The sequence below is a fragment of the Ornithorhynchus anatinus genome, chromosome 4, assembly GCF_004115215.2.
Source record: "Ornithorhynchus anatinus isolate Pmale09 chromosome 4, mOrnAna1.pri.v4, whole genome shotgun sequence".
NCBI lineage: Eukaryota > Metazoa > Chordata > Mammalia > Monotremata > Ornithorhynchidae > Ornithorhynchus > Ornithorhynchus anatinus.
The window spans coordinates 10,103,270-10,118,212 of record NC_041731.1 but is presented as its reverse complement, the minus strand read 5'-3'; positions in this window follow the sequence as shown (position 1 = coordinate 10,118,212).

The window sequence follows — 14,943 nt, the reverse complement described above, 5'->3', positions numbered from 1 at the left end:
GGAGACAAAGAGAAGAAAGGAATGTAATCCTAGCTGAGACTGACTCCTTTTCAGCAGGGTCAAGAATGGGTAAATGTTCAACTAGAAAACTGACTTTTCCTTCTGTACTTAATACACTCCAGGCACTTGTATAAATGGGTTTTTTTATATAAATGCTTTAAAATACGAGTTCTTTTCACTCTTGCCTCAACGAGAAACTGCGAGTTACCTAATGAGTGGGTAGCAGAGCTATAAATCAAATTTCAATATGTTCTTGGCACCAAACCTGACTTTTTCCAAACAGATTATTTGAAAAGTTGAATAATTTATGGAATAATAATTCCTGTGTAAGAAGACTAATCTGCCCCTAAAACAGTTCACCGAGTTAAAGTCCGAGGGCCGGTGCATCGAAGGGTTGCCAAAGTTAATAATGAGGCTTTTAGGAAGGAAGAACCTATATTAATTTGCCATGTGAATGCAGGCAGGGTATTGTCTGGTCTTTAGAAGCTCCCTTGGATATGTGTCAGGAGTTTCTGATCATCAGCATCTGTCCACCTACCGAGAGTGATCATCTGAGAGGCCCGTGAGATAACAATGGTCGGAAGCATCAGGTGGCCGGAGAAAGGCTGAGCCTCCCTTAGCCAGGGCGTGACTGGCCCTTTGACCTCTTCTGTGTCCCCGCTGCGTCTCCACTGTTTCTACTGCCAACCCTGCTGCTAAGACTTTCCCCTGCATTGACCTAACTTTCACTCGTTCGATGGAGTCTCTGGACTGGTTGGTTAACAGCCAGAAAGGAAGGCCAGAGAGAGAGAGACAGAGGTATTATTGAAGGAAATGTACTCTCTCACATGTTTAGACCAGGTAGGAGGACCACTGATTGACTGAAAAAAGCTCTCATTTCATCCATTCGTAGCTAAAAAAGCACCACTGGAACCAGAGCAAGCTTTGATTTTTGCAGCCTCCTCTAAGGCTCGTAGTCATATTCTCTCACATGTTTAGACCAGGTAGGAGGACCACTGATTGAAAAAAGCTCTCATTTAATCCATTCGTAGCTAAACAAGCACAACTGGAACCAGAGCAAGCTTCGATTTTTGCAGCCTCCTCTAAGGCTCTTAGTCATATTAAACTCCTCATTTAATGATGTGATGTTCTGCTAGGGATAATTTTAATGAAGATTAAACGAGAGTTTAGTACACAGCACGTCAAAAGATGTTCCTATGATATCTCCAGAGGTTCTGGAACAGATCCCGATTTATAACATGGAAGCCTATAGGAAAACATCCCACCATATTGTTGTTTATGATGCAGCTGTGTTTTCAGGGAACACGATCCCAGCATGTCATGGGATAGACCTGAAATTCGCAGATTGGTCTCTCATTTTGAATCTTGATGGGATCCAGGCAGCGCTGATGGTGTTGCAACTATCCGGGTGATTCTGTGCTCAGGTTGACTCCCCCTGTCTGGGATCCCTGCGTCTCTGTGTTCCAGGACTCCTAAGCAGCTTCAAGAAGGAAAAATAAAAAAGGCAAATTAAGTAGGGTTAGTATTTTGCACTCATGAAACAGAGTATCTTCTTTAATGGTGTTTTCAACTTTCTGTCTTTCACTGGGGGATAGGACTGGTCCTCTGATCTCTCCTTGTTCCACCCGACCGTCACTAAATCTCCCTAGAATAGATGGCTGAAAAGCATCAAACCATCTAGAACCACTGGGTGTCCGCCTGTAACTTCAACTTCTCCACAGATGAAGGTGCCGCAGCTGCTCTGGTGACCTGGTGTTTTAGCAACTGACAAGCGGGAAGTCTTTCTGAATTCGCAGTCGGTTCTTCTGCAACATGTGTTTTCACTACACACTTTGGGTAGAACACTGTTGGGGAATTAGAGGATGTTCTTCCAACAATACTCACCTGTCTGTATAAAACAGGAGGCAATGTCAGAAGAAACGTATGTGCACTTATGGTGTCTGTTGAGGCAGGCATAAGGACACTCCTCCTCCTCCTCCTCCTTCTCCTCCTATTACTTCAAATAATCGTGGTATTTGTTAAGTGCTTGCTGTATGTCAAGTACTCTACTAGGCACTTAGGACAGATAAGAAATAAGCAGATTGGAACTGGCCCTTGCCCCAAATAGAGCTCACAGTCAAAGAGAGAGGGAGAAGGGGTATCCGTTATTACAGAGAAAGGAACTGAGGCTCAGAGGAGTTGAGTGATTTGCCTGAGGTCCCAAAACAGGCAGGTGGCGGAGCTGGGTTTAGAGTCAAGAGCTCCCGACACCCAGGCCCTTCCTCTTTCCACTAGGCCACACTGCTTCGCAGAGTATTATGATGCATATTTTCCTTCATGCAGGGCTCTTTGAGAACATAACCCTCTATGGTACTGGGGCGCTGGCTGTCTATTGAATTCCATCCTGTTTTTCTGGAAACATTTTTTCCAGTTGGTCCCCTTGCATACTCTTCGTGTTCCAGGGTCTTAATGAGTCCACCCAATAACGTGGCAAGCAGCGTGGCCTAGTAGAGAGAGCACAGGTCTGGGGGGTCAGAAGACCTGGCTTCCAATCCCAGTTTCCCCACTTGCCTTCCTTGAGACCTTGGGCAAGTCACTTCACTTTTCAGTGTGTCAGTTTGCTCATCTGTAAAATGGGGATTAATTTCTGTTCCCTTCTACTTAAACCGGGAGTCCCATGTGGGATAGGGACTGCGTCCAACCTGATGATCTCAAGTCTACCCCAGGGCTTAAAACAGTGCAAGGCACAGAGTAAGTGCTTAACAAGTATCATGATTAGGCTTGAGAGACTGTGCTTGATTTCTTTGTCTAGATTCTCAATAAAAATACTAGGGCACAACCAGTCCCTTTGAGATACCTCTATATGCCTTACACCAGGTCATTGTTGTCTTGGACAACTACCCTTTAATGAGCAACTCAAACTAGTTGTGCGTGAAGATATTGCCCCTGAGGGTCAGGGACCATGCCCTTAGTACAGTGTTCTGCATATAGTAAATGCTTAAAAATACTGTTATGAATCCAGGGTGTGGTCAAGATCATATTTTCACAACCTGATGATGAGGGTGTCATGTAGGACTCAATCAAGCTTGTTACCAAAATCTAGATGAATTACAGATACCGCTTCCCTTGTCTGCAAAACCTATCACTCTATCAATAAGAGACATTCAGTTTGATCAGGCCTGAGATGTCCTTCACAAGATCACAAAGCGTTTCTTCCTAGTATTTTTTATCTGTGAGGTGATTGCGAATTGATTGTTGAATTCTCAAAATATCTCCCTAGGTTTTCCCATCAAGCTGACTAGTTGCTGTCCAACTAAATTGTTTACCCAGAGATATCAGAGTAAAATTTTCCATTCCCCACAGGATCTGACCTGGATTTGCAACCTGGGGAAGTTGAGCAAAGGAAGCTTCACCTATCTTCTCTTCAGTCAATCAATAGTGTGATCTCACTGAAGGCAGATCCACGTTAAATTCTTAGAGGACATTAATTTGAAAGGCCATTTTGGGATTTCCCTCAATGACCTTCTTAAATTTTTTTAGTACTGCCCTGAGACAGTCTTTGAGCTCTATGACCTTATCCCAACCCTCCCTCCTGAGTCCCCAAGATTCCCACTTCCTTCATCAGTTTATGAGATCACCTACTTGGCATTTAGCCAACCACACTCCTATCTCATTCATGTCTAACAGCTGAGTCAGGAAGATACTTATGGGAAGGAAATTAAGATATGCTTTGGTTTGTAACCTGAAGAATTGAAGGAGAGAATCAAGGGGGAGACGTTGTATTTTGTCCTTGACACCCAACAAGCATATACCAAAGACTAAGTCACTGCGTTCGACAAAAGGAAGAATGGAAAGGCGAAGTGGAGGTGAGGAGAGGTGTATGAAAAGAACTGCTTTTAAGATGAAAAACTGTGGAGGATACTTACTTGTTGTGCTTTCTTGAGTTGGTTCTGTAATTGCCTCTTGGCTATTTTCCACAGTGGGCTCTATTCCAGGACCAGTAGGTCCCAGAGTTGGTTCTGTTGCAGAACTGGTCGGCTCCAGAGTTGGTCCCGTTCCAGAACCGGTAGGCTCCGGAGTTGGTTCTGTGCTTGATTCCTCACTCGTTTCCACAGTAGGTTCTATTCCAGAACCAGTAGGCTCCATTCCAGAGCCAGTAGGTTCCAGAATTGGTTCTATTCCAGAACCAGTAGGCTCCGAAGTTGGTTCTATTCCAGAACCAGTGGGCTCTAGAGTTGGCTTTGTGCTTGGTTCTTCACTGGTTTCCACAGTGGGTGCTATTCCAGAACTGGTTGGCTCCAGAGTTGGTTCTATTCCAGAACCGGTGGGCTCCAGAATTGGTTCTGTGCTTGGTCCTTCACTGGTTTCCACAGTGGACTCTATTCCAGAGGTGGTGGGTACTAGAGTTGGTTTTATTCCAGAACTGGTAGGCTCCACAGATGGCTCTGTGTTTGGTTTTTCACTGGTTTCCATAGTAGGTTCCATTCCAGAACCACTGGGCTCTAGAGTTGGTTCTATTCCACTACCAGTGGGCTCCAGAGTTGGTTTCATTCCAGAACCGGTGGGATCCAGAGTGGTGTCTGTGCTTGGCTCCTGGCTGGTTTCCACAGTGGGCTCTATTCCAGAACCAGTAGGCTCCAGAGTTGGTTCTATTCCAGAACTAGTGGCCTTCAGAGTTGTCTCTGTGCTTGGCTCTTGGCTGCTTTCCATAGTAGGCTCTATTCCAGAACCAGTAGGTTCCACGATTGGTTCTATTCCAGAACCGGTAGGCTCCAGTGTTGGTTCTATTTCAGAACCGGTAGGCTCCAGAGTTGGTTCTATTCCAGAACCAGTAGGCTCCAGAGTTGGTTCTATTCCAGAACTGGTAGGCTCCAGTGTTGGTTCTATTCCAGAACCGGTAGGCTCCAGAGTTGGTTCTATTCCAGAACTGGTAGGCCCCAGAGTTGGTTCTATTCCAGAACCGGTAGGCTCCAGAGTTGGTTCTATTCCAGAACCGGTGGGCTCCAGAGTTGGTTCTATTCCAGAACTGGTCGGCTCCAGAGTTGGTTCTATTCCAGAACCGGTGGGCTCCAGAGTTGTCTCTGTGCTTGGCTCTTGGCTGGTTTCCACAGTGGGCTCTATTCCAGAACCAGTAGGTTCCACAGTTGGTTCTATTCCAGAACCGGTGGGCTCCAGAGTTGGTTCTAGTCCAGAACTGGTAGGCTCCAAAGTTGGTTCTATTCCAGAACTGGTGGGCTCCAGAGTTGTCTCTGTGCTTGGCTCTTGGCTGGTTTCCACAGTGGGCTCTATTCCAGAACCAGTAGGTTCCACTGTTGGTTCTATTCCAGAACTGGTGGGCTCCAGAGTTGGTTCTATTCTAGAACTGGTAGGCTCCAGAGTTGGTTTTACTTCAGAACCGGTAGGCCCCAGAGTTGTCTCTGTGCTTGGCTCTGGGCTGGTTTCCACAGTGGGCTCTATTCCAGAACCAGTAGGTTCCACAATTGGTTCTATTCCAGAACTGGTAGGCTCCAGAGTTGGTTCTATTTCAGAACTGGTAGGCTCCAGAGTTGTCTCTATTCCAGAACTGGTAGGCTCCAGAGTTGGTTCTATTCCAGAACCGGTGGGCTCCAGAGTTGGTTCTATTCCAGAACCGGTGGGCTCCAGAGTTGTCTCTGTGCTTGGATCTTGGCTGGTTTCCACAGTGGGCTCTATTCCACAACCAGTAGGTTCCACAGTTGGTTCTATTCCAGAACCGGTGGGCTCCAGAGTTGGTTCTATTCCAGAACCGGTGGGTTCCAGAGTTGTCTCTGTGCTTGGCTTTTGGCTGGTTTCCACAGTGGGCTCTATTCCAGAACCAGTAGGTTCCACAGTTGGTTCTATTCCAGAACCGGTGGGCTCCAGAGTTGGTTCTAGTCCAGAACTGGTAGGCTCCAGAGTTGGTTCTATTCCAGAACTGGTGGGCTCCAGAGTTGTCTCTGTGCTTGGCTCTTGGCTGGTTTCTACAGTGGGCTCTATTCCAGAACCAGTAGGTTCCACTGTTGGTTCTATTCCAGAACTGGTGGGCTCCAGAGTTGGTTCTATTCTAGAACTGGTAGGCTCCAGAGTTGGTTTTACTTCAGAACCGGTAGGCCCCAGAGTTGTCTCTGTGCTTGGCTCTGGGCTGGTTTCCACAGTGGGCTCTATTCCAGAACCAGTAGGTTCCACAATTGGTTCTATTCCAGAACTGGTAGGCTCCAGAGTTGGTTCTATTTCAGAACTGGTAGGCTCCAGAGTTGTCTCTATTCCAGAACCGGTAGGCTCCAGAGTTGGTTCTATTCCAGAACCGGTGGGCTCCAGAGTTGGTTCTATTCCAGAACCGGTGGGCTCCAGAGTTGTCTCTGTGCTTGGATCTTGGCTGGTTTCCACAGTGGGCTCTATTCCACAACCAGTAGGTTCCACAGTTGGTTCTATTCCAGAACCGGTGGGCTCCAGAGTTGGTTCTATTCCAGAACCGGTGGGTTCCAGAGTTGTCTCTGTGCTTGGCTTTTGGCTGGTTTCCACAGTGGGCTCTATTCCAGAACCAGTAGGTTCCACAGTTGGTTCTATTCCAGAACTGGTAGGCTCCAGAGTTGGTTCTATTCCAGAACTGGTGGGCTCCAGAGTTGTCTCTGTGCTTGGCTCTTGGCTGGTTTCTACAGTGGGCTCTATTCCAGAACCAGTAGGTTCCACAATTGGTTCTATTCCAGAACCGGTAGGCTCCAGAGTTGGTTCTATTCCAGAACTGGTAGGCTCCAGAGTTGTCTCTATTTCAGAACCGGTAGGTTCCAGGGTTGTCTCTATTCCAGAACTGGTAGGCTCCAGAGTTGTCTCTATTTCAGAACTGGTAGGCTCCAAAGTTGGTTCTATTCCAGAACTGGTGGGCTCCAGAGTTGTCTCTGGGCTTGGCTCTTGGCTGGTTTCCACAGTGGGCTCTATTCCAGAACCAGTAGGTTCCACAATTGGTTCTATTCCAGAACTGGTAGGCTCCAGAGTTGGTTCTATTCCAGAACTGGTAGGCTCCAGAGTTGGTTCTATTTCAGAACCAGTAGGTTCCAGGGTTGTCTCTATTCCAGAACCGGTAGGCTCCAGAGTTGTCTCTATTTCAGAACCGGTAGGCTCCAAAGTTGGTTCTATTCCAGAACTGGTGGGCTCCAGAGTTGGTTCTATTCCAGAACTGGTAGGCTCCAGAGTTGGTTCTATTTCAGAACCGGTAGGTTCCAGGGTTGTCTCTATTCCAGAACTGGTGGGCTCCAGAGTTGTCTCTGGGTTTGGCTCTTGGCTGGTTTCCACAGTGGGTTCTATTCCAGAACCGGTGGGCTCCAGAGTTGGTTCTATTCCAGAACCGGTGGGTTCCAGAGTTGTCTCTGTGCTTGGCTTTTGGCTGGTTTCCACAGTGGGCTCTATTCCAGAACCAGTAGGTTCCACAGTTGGTTCTATTCCAGAACTGGTAGGCTCCAGAGTTGGTTCTATTCCAGAACTGGTGGGCTCCAGAGTTGTCTCTGTGCTTGGCTCTTGGCTGGTTTCTACAGTGGGCTCTATTCCAGAACCAGTAGGTTCCACAATTGGTTCTATTCCAGAACTGGTAGGCTCCAGAGTTGGTTCTATTCCAGAACTGGTAGGCTCCAGAGTTGGTTCTATTCCAGAACTGGTAGGCTCCAGAGTTGTTTCTATTTCAGAACCGGTAGGTTCCAGGGTTGTCTCTATTCCAGAACCGGTAGGCTCCAGAGTTGTTTCTTTTTCAGAACCGGTAGGCTCCAAAGTTGGTTCTATTCCAGAACCGGTGGGCTCCAGAGTTGTCTCTGTGCTTGGCTCTTGGCTGGTTTCCACAGTGGGCTCTATTCCAGAACCAGTAGGTTCCACAATTGGTTCTATTCCAGAACTGGTAGGCTCCAGAGTTGGTTCTAGTCCAGAACTGGTGGGCTCCAGAGTTGGTTCTAGTCCAGAACTGGTAGGCTCCAGAGTTGGTTCTAGTCCAGAACTGGTAGGCTTCAAAGTTGTCTCTGTGCTTGGTTCTTCACTGGTTTCCACAGTGGGTTCTAATCCAGAACCAGTAGGTTCCACAGTTGGCTCTATTCCAGAACCGGTAGGCTCCAGAGTTGGTTCTGTTCTTGGTTCTTCAGTGGTTTCAACAGTGGGTTCTATTCCAGAAAGAGTAAGCTCTAGAGTCAGTTCTAATCCAGAAATGGAAAGTTCCAAAGTTGCTTCCATGTCTGGTGCTTGGCCAGTTTCCGGAGTGGGTGGTTCGCTAGGTTCACTGGTCGATTCTTCCTCAGGTAGAGGATTTGGCTTCTGAAGTTCAGGCTCCCAAAAGTACTCTGAAAAACAGTATGAACAGAGATTGAGACATGAACTTTAATATGTTCTCTAGGTTTCTGGTTTCAGTGTTTTCCCAAACATAGACACTAGAACAGTCAAGGCAAAAAAAAATGACAATCTATTTTTGGAAAGTTCATGATGAAAGTTCAGGTTCAACCCCAAGGACTGCTTTCCCAGAGAAGGATTATTGTCAGCACTTACTCTCTGGGGGCTGCTTCCTTTTGGTTGTGAGATTCAAGTAACTTCTTCACTCACTCACTACATCCCAGATTGTTCTCTTTGTTATTTCCACGCTAACCTAAATCTAACTTGCTCTCAACCATCCTTCCTTCACTCTTTCACTCATGCTATTCTCCCTGCTTGGAACCCCATCCCTCCTCAAATCTGACAGACCACAGTTCTCTCCATTTTCAAAGCCCTCTTAAAATCCCATCTCCTCCAGCAAAACTTCCCCAATAAATTCTCCTCACAAATTAGGGTGCATGCAAACTCATCTGTTTTCTCTAACACTTATTTACTCATTTGTCCCAATGTACCACACTTTTGTACATATGTTTCATTCAATTGTATGTTCAAGTCTTTATTTTGATAACTCTTCGTGAATACTTTTCTGTCTCTCTCCCCTTTTAGCTCTTTGAGGACTGGGAATGTGACAGTTTCTTTTCTTTGTACTATCCAAATATTAGTGCAGAGCACTGCATCAGTGGGTGCTCAATAAATGCTTTTGCTATCGATCATATATACTGAGCACTAACCGTGTGCAGAGCGCTGTACTGAGAACTTGTGAGACTACAATATAGCAGATTTGGTAGGTATGTTCCATGCCCAGCAGGAGCTTACAGTCAGAGGGGAGATGGGCATTAAAAGAAATTAAAGAAAAGTGCTGTGGGAATGAGAGTGGGGTGAATAAAGAGCACAAAGCCAAGTGCAAGGGTGATGCAGAAGGGAGAGGGAATAGGGGAAAGCTTCTTAGAGGAGATATGATTTTTAAGAAGGCTTTGAAGGTGGAGAGATTGAGCATCTGTCAGATGTGACGGGGGAGGAGATATGATCCAGCCAAGAGACAGGAGATGGTCTAGGGTTCATGGGGGAGAAAGATGTGAGTGAGGTACAGTGAGTAAGTTGATGTTAGAAGAGTGATGCTAGGATGTAATAGGAAATCTGAGAGGTAGGATGCTTTAATGCCAATGCTAAGGAGTTTCTGTTTGTAGTAGAGGAAGATGGGCGACTACTGGAGGTTCTCGAGGAGTGGGAGAGCACTGACTGAATTTTTTTTTTTTAGAATAATAAAGACATGTTGGAAAGGGTCAAGGAGAGAATAGGAGGGGAGGAAGTGGAGGCAGCAGTTGTAGGCAATTCACTTCAGGAGTTTGGAGAAGAATGGTAGGAAGGAGATGGGGTTAATAATGGAGAGAACCATGGGGTCAAAGACACTGGAGAGTAAACAGTTGAAAATGGTACTAAGGAAGGGAAGAAGGGAGTGGGCAAGTGTTTGGATAAGGTGCGAAGAGGTGGGGTCAGAGGTGCAAACCGGGATGGCAGATGTTGAGAGGAGATGGAAGATCTCCTTGAGATACTGCTGGGAAAGATTGGACAGTCAAAGAAGGGTCAAGAGGAGAGACTGGAGAGAAGCAGGGGAGATTTTAGGAAAATCACATCTGATGGGTTACTTCTATTTGGTAATAAAACAGATAATTTATACATTTATTTTCCCAGAGGCTTCCATCTCCATTCTGCTAGGACAGCGAACAGCTTGGTAGGCTGGACTTAGAACAGTGCTTGACACATAAGTGCTTAACAAATACCATCGTCACTGGAGAAGAAGGTAGGAGGATCAGATCTGCCACCCCAATATAATGCATGCTATTGACACATTAGTTATTTTATATTTCAAAGCAGTTTTCACTGAGCAAGTCTGAATTCCCCTAAGGGAATGCTAACTAAGTGAGGGGCAGTCACACTCATCTTGATCAGTTGCACTAGTGCAATCACTTCGATGAATATTTGCTTTGGGAGGGATAAGAAGCATCGGGTCTTTCCAGCGCTATACAGTGAGGTGTCCAGTAGAGCTCACGTTCCAGAGGCTCATTCTTTATCCCCTTGGCTTTTACTTGCTCAAATCCACCAGGAAAATCACTGTTTCTGACCTAAGCGTTCCTTTCTTTCTTCAGAAATGGAAACATATTTCTCAAGCGAGTGGCAAGACGAGCAAACAAACTTGCTTTAGAGTCTAAACAAAATCATATTTCAAGCACTTCATTTTTACTGTAACTCTCCAGCCTTTTAAATCAACCCCAACTCAAAACCGAACAAAGAACTTCCAACCGCAGAATGATCCAGCAAGAAACACCGTCAGGAAAGCTACACCTGACTCACCTTGTCTTTCCATAGGGGCAGCCAGGATCAGAGCCATTATGGAAGAGAGGACGAAGATCTTTTTCAGCATAGTTAATAACAGGGATGAAGTCTGGGTAGGAAGAGTGGGAAGTTGCTTGGAGTTGCTTGGGGGACTGGCTGAGAGAGGAGACACGTGTCATATTTAAGGGAGCTTTTTCCCTGAATCATCAATCTTCTGTCCCCACTTCCTTGAAAACTCCCTGGAAACAACAGGTAAGGCAGAAAATGTTTAAGTTCTGCTTGTGTTCAAGCTGGAGAATTCAGAGGTTTCAGATAGCAGTCCCAGTCGTTTGGTTCCCACGCCCCGGGTCCCGTCGAAGACGAAGGTGGGTAGGTGGGTGGTGAAGGCAAAGAGTGCTGTGGGCTAATGGAGAAAAGTCATGGAAAAGGTCCTGAGATAGGGCACTGTGTCAACCCCTGATGGAGGTGATTTGGCAAGACAGATTCTTCCCCAGTGATGGTAGCTGAAAATCCTGATTTGACCCATGATAAATAGAACTAAGCCCAAGGCAGCTGTTCAAGGATGAACGGGTTGAACCTGCAATCTGTTTTTCACTTGCTGTTTTGGTGTAGAGATAATCGGGACACTGATGGGGTGTTGCAACGCTGGACATTTGAGACCTCCACTTTGATTTTAGTGCTGGACAACTTTCTCAATCCCTTTACTGCCTGGAAAACCTGTTCTGTAGGGTTGCATCTTACTGGGGAGAGGACATATGCGAGGAGGAGATGGAGAAGCAGTGTGGCCTTGTGGATAGAGCAAAGGCCTGGGACTCAGTCGGGAGACCTGAGTTCTAATCCTGCTCTGTCACTTGCCTGCTGTGTGACCTTGGGCAAGTCAGTTCACTTTCTCTGTGTCTCAGTTTCTTCACCTTAAATATGGGGGAATAAACACCAGTTTTCCCACCCCTTTAGACTGTTAGCTCCATGTGGAACAGGGCTGTGTCTAATCTGATTATCCTTTATCTCACCTACCCCAGAACTAAATGCAGAGCTGATTTGTTTATGGTATTTGTTTAGTGCTTAGTATGTGCTAGACACTCTACAAAGCCGCTGGGGTGAGTATAAGCTAATCAAGTTGGAAGCAGTCCATGTCCCACATGGAGCTCACAGTCTTAGTCCTCATTTTACAGATGAAGTAACTAAGGCACAGAGAAGTTAAATGGCTTGCCCAAGGTCACAGAGCAGACAAGTGGTAGAGCTGGGATTAGATCCCAGGACCTCTAACTCCCAGGCCTGTGCTGGTTCCCCTAGGCCAAGCTGCTTCTCATTAATCTTTTTAATGCTACTGCCATCCAAGAAAATATGAGCCTGTTTCAGATGACTTCATTTCTAAATGAACGTGCAGCATTCATGTGGACAAGTCAACGACTTCATCACCGGGACAAAATACCCCGAAGGTAGGCTGCCATTCCATTTGGGTTTAATGGGACGAATGCAAATGCAGCCCAGGGTCCTAGCACTTCAAGTCAGATCACCTCTGCAAGCGATTCTTTCTCAATCGATCCCAGCAGAATCTGTGTAGCATGGTCTAATGGCTAGTGCACACCTGGAAGTCAGAGGACCTGGATTCTAATCCTGCCTCTGCCATTTGTCTGCTCTGTGATCTTGGGCAGGTCACTTAACTTCTCCTTGCCTGAGTTTCTTCGCCTGTAAAATGGGAATTGGAGACCTGTTCTCTCTCCGAGGCTGAGTCTCTCATGTGGAACAGGGATTGTGTCTCACCCGATTCTTTTGTATCTACCCCAGTGCCTAGTACAGGGTTTGGCACATGGTAAGAACTTAACGAATACCACAGTTTGTATTCAGAGGGCTCAGTAATATGCAGAGGCAAGTCATTAGCTCCCATACTTATGCTGGATAGATTACTTTGTAAGAGCAGAGAAAAATTACCCAAGATATAGTTTAGTCTAAAGGAGCGATGGTAGGTCTATCAACAGGTTATCCTTAGCGAAACATTTCCATATTTCTGGGGCTCTTCTTAACCCTCACTTGCAATTTTTTTCCTTTGAAATGGTGGAGAATATGGCTTCTGTTAGTAATTATGATTCTGAAGTTTTCCACTCCGGCCAAGTGAAGCGTACTATTGAAAGTCATTCACACCTAAAACAGACCTCTTCTCTTGTGAGTCTCAAGGGGTCAGAGATTGTGTCAGATTTACTTACATCGTATCTACCCAACGCCTAGTACAGTGCTTGGCGCACAGTAAGTACTTACCAAATACCACAGTTGTGAAGAAAACTGGGGTTTTTTACACTATTTCTCCTTTGCCCTTTTCTTTTCTGTTCACTTGGCTATCTACTGACCACAAGAGGGCAATCAAAGCCTTTCTGCATAGCTATATTTTTGGGAAATTTATTTCACAGGTGAGATTACTTAGATGAGGATCAAATGATGCCTCAAGGAGAGAGTTGCTCTTTTGACCCAGCCACAACATGTGTCTGACGGTATGCTGGGCAGTGCGAATTCATCCTGACCCCCCTCAAAATTGAGATTATTTAAAAAATATGTCATTATCAATCAGTGGTATTTATTGAGCGCTTACTGTGTACAGACCACTGTACTAAGCACTTAGGAGAGTACAGTAGAACAGAGTTGGTAGACGTGTCACCTGCCCACAATGAGCTTAGGGTCTAGGGATGATAAGATAATAAGCAATGAGGCGGTGTAAAATGATCAGGAGGCTTCAGAGATGCAAGTGTATAAGGCTCTTTTAGGGTACAAATAGGCTGGACAAAGCACGCCCTCTCCCCGCAGTAGATTTGGGCAAGAAGCTTCTAGAAGATATCCATCAGCACAGAGAATTTCTCTGTGAAATTCGGTCGCTTGGAGAAAATATGATTTTGTGGGGCTGATGTGGAACCCTCTAGCTTCCGGGAGCCAGTTTGAGCATCCAACAGACGATTACTCTCCCCACCTTCAAAGCCTTATTGAAGGCACCTCTCATCCAAGAAGTGTTCCCCGACTATGCCCTCCTTTCCTCTTCTTCCACTCCCTTCTGTGTCACCCTGTCTCGTTCCCTTCATTCATCCCCCCTCCCAACCCGACAGCACTTATGCATATATCTGTAATTGATAAATTCATATTAATACCTGTCTCCACCTCTAGACCGTAAGCATGTTATGGGCAGGGAATGTGTCTGTTGTACTGTTCTCTTCCAAGCACTTAGTACAGTGCTCTGCACACAGTAAGTGCTCAGTATAAATGACTGACTGAGTGGAACAGAAAAAAACAGATGGAGAGGGGTGAAGAGGCAGGTACTCTCTTAAAATATCTCCCACCACTCTCTGCTGACTGTTGTAAGGACTGCATGGAACAGAGAACGCCCCCTTAATACAGTGTATCCCATCTCTATCACATGTCTACTCTGAGACCGTGGGCAAGTCACTAAATTTCTTTGAGTCTCAGTTCCTCATCTGAAAAATAACGATTCAATACCCATTCTCCCTCCCCCTTAGACTACGAGCCCCACGTGGGACAGGGACAGCGTCTCACCAGAGCCTGGGCCCGGAGTCTGCTGTGTCACCTTGGGCAAGTCATTCACTTCTCTGGGCCTCAGTTACATCATCTGTAAAATGGAGATTAAGACTTTAAGCCCCATGTGGGAAAGGGACTGTGTCCATCCCAGTTTGCTTGTATCCACACCAGTGCTTAATACAGTGCTTGGCACATAGTAAGTGCTCAACATATACAACAGTTATTATTTTTAATTATTCACCCCAGTGCCTAATACAGTACTTGGCACATAGTAAGCACTTAACCAATACCATGATTTTTACTATTATTATCGGTTTTCAAACTCTTGCATTCATCCATGCTTGGCACAAAATAGACACTTCACAGTTACTGTGGTAAAACAAATGAGGGTACACATGCTTAAATATTCCAAGAGAGTATTCTAACCTGTCTTCTGGGTTGAAGTTCTCAGCATCAACAATAAATGAAATTAACATTTTCCTCTGCCCAGGGTAGCCTTTATTCTCTAAAATTCCGGTCCACGGCCCATCAAGAGAATGTTTTCCTTCCCAGGTCTAGCATTCCTCGAACTCAATCCCCCAGAAAAAATGCATAAAGACATTTCACTGCATTCTTGTCCTTTTGTAATTCCCCGTTTTAATCCTGGCTCTGACCCAGTGACCTCTGGCAACATTTTTAACCTTTTTCCTGGTCTCAGGTTCTTCCCCTGGAGTTAAATGATAAGGGATTTTGTGTAGGAAAACTGGAATCACAAGGGCCTAAGGCTAGAAAGGCTCT